The sequence below is a fragment of the Scyliorhinus canicula genome, chromosome 15 (genome assembly GCF_902713615.1).
Source record: "Scyliorhinus canicula chromosome 15, sScyCan1.1, whole genome shotgun sequence".
In the NCBI taxonomy this organism is placed as follows: Eukaryota; Metazoa; Chordata; class Chondrichthyes; order Carcharhiniformes; family Scyliorhinidae; genus Scyliorhinus; species Scyliorhinus canicula.
This window is the reverse complement of record NC_052160.1, coordinates 981,039-988,183: the sequence shown is the minus strand read 5'-3', so window position 1 is coordinate 988,183 and position 7,145 is coordinate 981,039.

Here is a 7,145-nt window from a genome sequence, read left to right as displayed (position 1 = left end):
TCCATATGTTTTGGGCATGTCCGGCACTGGAGGAGTTCTGGAAGGGGGTGGCAAGGACGGTGTCGAGGGTGGTGGGATCCAGGGTCAAACCAGGATGGGGACTAGCGATCTTTGGGGTTGGGGTGGAGCCGGGGGTACAGGAGGCGAGAGAGGCCGGAATACTGGCCTTTGCGTCCCTAGTTGCGCGAAGAAGGATACTGATACAGTGGAAGGACGCGAGGCCTCCAAGCGTGGAAACTTGGATTAATGACATGGCAAGCTTTATCCAGTTGGAAAGGGTCAAATTCGCCCTGAGAGGGTCGGTACAAGGGTTCTTCAGGCGGTGGCAGCCTTTCCTCGACTTTTTGGCTCAAAGATAGGGTGCAGAGGTCGCAGCAGCAGCAGCAACCCGGGGGGGGGGGGGGGGGGAGGGGGGGGAGGCAACAACGGGTGTGGTGGGTTATTTAAGGTTGTAATGCGGACAAATTTGTTCGCAGTTCATGTTTGATGTTAATTGTTGCTTTGTTTGTTTTTTTGGGGGGGGGAGGGGGGGGAGGGACAGCGCGCGCGGGGGGTCGGGCGGGGGGGGGGGGGGATATCTGTTAAGAGGGAATATTGTGTAATAGTCTATGGTTAGGGGGGGTAAATACTTGCATGTAAAAAATCTCTTCAATAAAAATTATTTAAAAAAAAAAGTCTTATTGACTTCTTTAAGGAGGTGACCAAGCATGTGGATGAAGGTAAAGCAGTGGATGTAGTGTACATGGATTTTAGTAAGTCATTTGATAAGGTTCCCCATGGTAGGCTTATGCAGAAAGTAAGGAGGCATGGGATAGTGGGATATTTGGCCAGTTGGATAACAAACTGGCTAACCGATAGAAGACAGAGAGTGGTGGTGGATGGCAAATATTCAGCCTGGAGCCCAGTTATCAGTGGCGTACCGCAGGGATCAGTTCTGGGTCCTCTGCTGTTTGTGATTTTCATTAACGACTTGGATGAGGGAGTTGAAGGGTGGGTCAGTAAATTTGCAGATGATACGAAGATTGGTGGAGTTGTGGATAGTGAGGAGGGCTGTTGTCGGCTTCAAAGAGACATAGATAGAATGCAAAGCTGGGCTGAGAAGTGGCAGATGGAGTTTAACCCTGACAAGTGTGAGGTTGTCCATTTTGGAAGGACAAATATGAATGCGGGATACAGGGTTAATGGTAGGGTTCTTGGCAATGTGGAGGAGCAGAGAGATCTTGGGGTCTATGTTCATAGATCTTTGAAAGATGCCACTCAAGTGGATAGAGTTGTAAAGAAGGCCTATGGTGTGCTAGCGTTCATTAGCGGAGGGATTGAATTTAAGAGCCGTGAGGTGATGATGCAGCTGTACAAAATCTTGGTCAGGCCACATTTGGAGTACTGTGTGCAGTTCTGGTCACCTCATTTTAGGAAGGATGCGGAAGCTTTGGAAAAGGTGCAAAGGAGATTTACCAGGATGTTGCCTGGAATGGAGAGCCCCTAATGCTATGGCTGTCCCAGTTAATGTTGGGAAACTTAAAGTCCCCAACTATTACCACACAATTTTTCCGACAGCTATTTATAATCTCCTTACATATTTGCTCCTCCATTTCCCGCTGACTATTTGGGGGCCTATAGTACAATCCTATCAAAGTGATCTCACCCTTTTTATTTTTCAGTTCTACCCATCTAGACTCAGTGGGTGAACCCTCGGTTATATCCTCTCTCTGTACTGGCTTGATACTGTTTTGAATCAAAACACAACTCCCCCTCCTCTCCTATCTCCTGTTCTATCTTTCCTATGGCATCTGTAGCCCGGAACATTGAGCTGCCAGTCCTGCCCCTCCCTTAGCCATGTTTCAGTAATGGCTATAATATCCCAGTCCCATGTACCTATCCGTGCCGAGTTCATCGGCCTTGCTCGTCAGACCTCTTGCATTGAAATAAACGCCGTTCAATCTGTTTATGTGCCTTCCACTTTTCTCCTTACTGACTTTTGTTTCTATCATAACAACATATGAACTAGGAGCAGGAGTAGGCCATCTGGCCCCTCGAGCCTGCTCCGCCATTCAATTAGATCATGGCTGATCTTTTGTGGACTCAGCTATCCTCTCTTTACTACCCTCCGATTTCCTACATTGGTTTCTACCCCCCGCCACATTAGTTTAAACCCTCCCCATTACCGCTATAACCTCAGCTGGTACGGGAACAGTTGTGACTGGTAACTGTAAAGCTATTTCTTTGTTGCAAATGTGGTTAATTCTGTGATTAAATTAAAGTTTGTTTTCATATAAAAGCTGCCAATTGGTCAGTGATATCACTCCTGTGGTGTGGTTACATTTCCCCACAATGTTACAAATTGAAACCAATTGGGTTCCTGTCCGGATCCAAAACAAATATAAGTTGCCTGTTGGGTGGTTGTTCTTTTTGCAGAGAGGAGTGGACCCTGTGGAACAGGTTTCTAAACATTCTGGTGAATACTGATTTCCTGCACTCCTTCAAACAATTTGGACCAGTTTCTGTCTGGGTCGAGTCACTTCATAGAAGATCTGTAATATTGTTGTGCCCCCCCCCCCCCCCCCCGCCCCCCGCCCCCCGCCCCCACACAGAAACCAACAACTTTTTAAAATGAGATGAAATTACAGTGACTGATAGAAATACCTCAGGGACAAGATTTCTCATTTTAAGTCTTTTACTGTATTAAACAAACTCACATCAAAACGATTGAACACCAGTGTCAGGAAAACAAGAGCGTTAATATTTTTCCTCCCGATATCACTGTCCAATTGTCATACACTGGGAAACAAGCACCTATGGGCATGTAACAAAAACAGAAAATGCTGGAAAATCTTCGTGGGTCTGACAGCATCAGTGGAGCAAGAACAGAGCTAATGTTTCAAGTTGGGGTGACTCTTCTTCAAAGATCTAATACAATCAAATATGCCTTACAGCTCCTCTTGCTGTGCACTGCACCTCTGCCAGACATACAGCATCATTGGAACTGACCCTCTGTAACTCTCCAGATTTGTTTCACCCTGCTGTGCCAGGTTGAAACTTTCAGTGTTCCTCACAAATCATTTTGCTCAGTCTGAGTCTCCCAACTCCGATTTCCACCAGCAAAGTCCACCTTGGTGCATCTTAAATGGTTATTAACACCAAATGCAGTCCAGCTGCTCCTCTATCAGTCACTTCTTTGTGTCTGCTTGTCTCTAAAAGTCATTGTCTCTTTGCTGTTAGGTAGTGTCAAGTGTCAAAATTGTCATTTGATTTCAATAGGTTTCCGTTTCTTTCGCATGGCAACCACATAATATGGGCTTGTCTCTGCGAAGTGGCAATGCAGGTGGAGGTTTAGTATGTCCTCACCATCCTGTTTTCCAGGGTGTTTTTGACTTTAAATTAAAGGAGATCTTTTAAAACATTACTGTTTTGTCAGTCCTGCATTCACAATATATATTGGAGTCAGAACAAAAGACTGCAACAATAACTATTTTGATAATTTAAAGTGGTTTGAGAGGCATTTCTTCCAGATTTTACCCTGTGCTCTGAGCAGCCTCAATCAAAATAATCTGGAGGTCACAGGCATTTAAATGTGTTCATTTCTGGTATTTTCTGTGATGGAATTACTTTTGCATAAACATGGCACCAGGTTCACACTCACTACAACCCACACTCACTACAACCCACACTCACTACAATCCACTCACTACTACCCACACTCACTGCAACTCACACTCACTACAATCCACTCACTGCAACCCACACTCACTACAACCCACACTCACTACAATCCACTCACTACAACCCACACTCACTACAACCCACACTCACTGCAATCCACTCACTACAACCCACTCACTACAACCCACACTCACTACAAACCACACTCACTGCAACCCACACTCACTGCAACCCACACTCACTGCAACCCACTCACTACAATCCACTCACTACAACCCACTCACTGCAACCCACACTCACTGCAACCCACACTCACTGCAACCCACTCACTACAATCCACTCACTACAACCCACACTCACTACAACCCACACTCACTACAACCCACACTCACTGCAACCCACTCACTACAACCCACACTCACTACAATCCACTCACTACAACCCACACTCACTACAACCCACACTCACTGCAATCCACTCACTACAACCCACTCACTACAACCCACACTCACTACAAACCACACTCACTGCAATCCACTCACTACAACCCACACTCACTGCAACCCACTCACTACAATCCACTCACTACAACCCACACTCACTACAACCCACACTCACTACAACCCACACTCACTGCAACCCACTCACTACAACCCACACTCACTACAATCCACTCACTACAACCCACACTCACAACCACCCACACTCACTGCAATCCACTCACTACAACCCACTCACTACAACCCACACTCACTGCAACCCACTCACTACAACCCACACTCACTACAACCCACTCACTACAATCCACTCACTACAACCCCCACTCACTACAACCCACACTCACTACAACCCACACTCACTGCAATCCACTCACTACAACCCACACTCACTGCAATCCACTCACTGCAATCCACTCACTACAACCCACACTCACTACAACCCACTCACTGCAATCCACTCACTGCAATCCACTCACTGCAATCCACTCACTGCAATCCACTCACTACAACCCACACTCACTACAACCCACACTCACTGCAATCCACTCACTACAACCCACACTCACTGCAACTCACACTCACTACAATCCACTCACTACAACCCACACTCACTACAACCCACACTCACTGCAATCCACTCACTGCAATCCACTCACTACAACCGACACTCACTACAACCCACACTCACTACAATCCACTCACTACAACCGACACTCACTACAACCCACACTCACTACAATCCACTCACTACAACCGACACTCACTACAACCCACACTCACTACAATCCACTCACTACAACCGACACTCACTACAACCCACACTCACTACAACCGACACTCACTACAACCCACACTCACTACAATCCACTCACTACAACCCACACTCACTGCAACCCACTTACAACACACACTCACTGCAACCCACTCACTACAACCCACACTCACTGCAACCCACACTTACTACCGTCTACTCACTATTACCCACACTCACTACAACCCACACTCACTGCAACCCACTCACTACTACCCACACTCACTACAACCCACACTCACTGCAACCCACTCACTACAACCCACTCTCACTGCAACCCACTCACTACAACCCACACTCACTGCAACCCACACTTACTACAGTCCACTCACTACTACCCACTCACTACAACCCACACTCACTGCAACCCACACTTACTACAGTCCACTCACTACTACCCACACTCACTCCAACCCACACTCACTACAATCCACTCACTACAACCCACACTCACAACCACCCACACTCACTGCAATCCACTCACTACAACCCACACTCACTACAACCCACACTCACTACAACCCACACTCACTACAATCCACTCACTACAACCCACACTCACTGCAACCCACTCACTGCAATCCACATTCACTACAAACCACACTCACTGCAATCCACTCGCTGCAATCCACTCACTACAACCCACACTCACTACAACCCACTCACTGCAACCCACACTCACTGCAACCCACACTCACTGCAACCCACACTCACTACAATCCACTCACTGCAATCCACTCACTGCAACCCACACTCACTACAACCCACTCACTGCAATCCACACTCACTACAACCCACACTCACTACAACCCACTCACTGCAACCCACACTCACTACAACCCACACTCACTGCAATCCACTCACTACAACCCACACTCACTACAACCCACACTCACTGCAATCCACTCACTACAACCCACTCACTGCAACCCACACTCACTACAACCCACTCACTGCAATCCACACTCACTACAACCCACACTCACTGCAATCCACTCACTACAACCCACACTCACTACAACCCACTCACTGCAATCCACTCACTACAACCCACACTCACTACAACCCACACTCACTACAACCCACACTCACTGCAATCCACTCACTGCAATCCACTCACTGCAATCCACTCACTACAACCGACACTCACTGCAACCCACTCACTACAACCCACTCACTGCAACCCACTCACTACAACACACACTCACTGCAACCCACTCACTACAACCCACACTCACTGCAACCCACACTTACTACCGTCTACTCCAGGGGTGGGCAAACTTTTCCGTGCAAGGGCCACATTCAGAAATTCACAATTCACAAAGGGCCGCATAGTATATTAAGTAAAATAATTACTTCACCCGGTTATGATTCTGGGCGCCTCATATAGAACATAGAACAGTACAGCACAGAACAGGCCCTTCGGCCCTCGACGTTGTGCCGAGCAATGATCACCCTACTCAAGTCAACGTATCCACCCTATACCAGTAAGTAACCCAACAGCCCCCCCCCCCATTAACCTTAAAAAAAAATTAAAAAAAAAAAAAAAAAAAATTTAAAATTTTTTTTATTTATTTTTTAATGACTTGGTGGGCCGCAGAAATACCTTTGGCGGGCCGCATGCGGCCCGCGGGCCGTAGTTTGCCCACCCCTGGTCTACTCACTATTACCCACTCACTACAACCCACTCACTGCAACCCACTCACTACAATCCACTCACTACTACCCACACTCACTACAACCCACACTCACTACAACCCACACTCACTGCAACCCACTCACTACAACCCACTCTCACTGCAACCCACTCACTACAACCCACACTCACTGCAACCCACTCACTACAACCCACACTCACTACAGTCCACTCACTACTACCCACTCACTACAACCCACACTCACTGCAACCCACACTTACTACAGTCCACTCACTACTACCCACACTCACTCCAACCCACACTCACTACAACCCACACTCATTACAACCCACTCACTACAACCCACACTCACTGCAACCCACTCACTACAACCCACACTCACTGCAACCCACACTCACTGCAATCCACTCACTACAACCGACACTCACTACAACCCACACTCACTACAACCCACACTCACTACAACCCACACTCACACTCACTGCAACCCACTCACTGCAATCCACTCACTGCAAC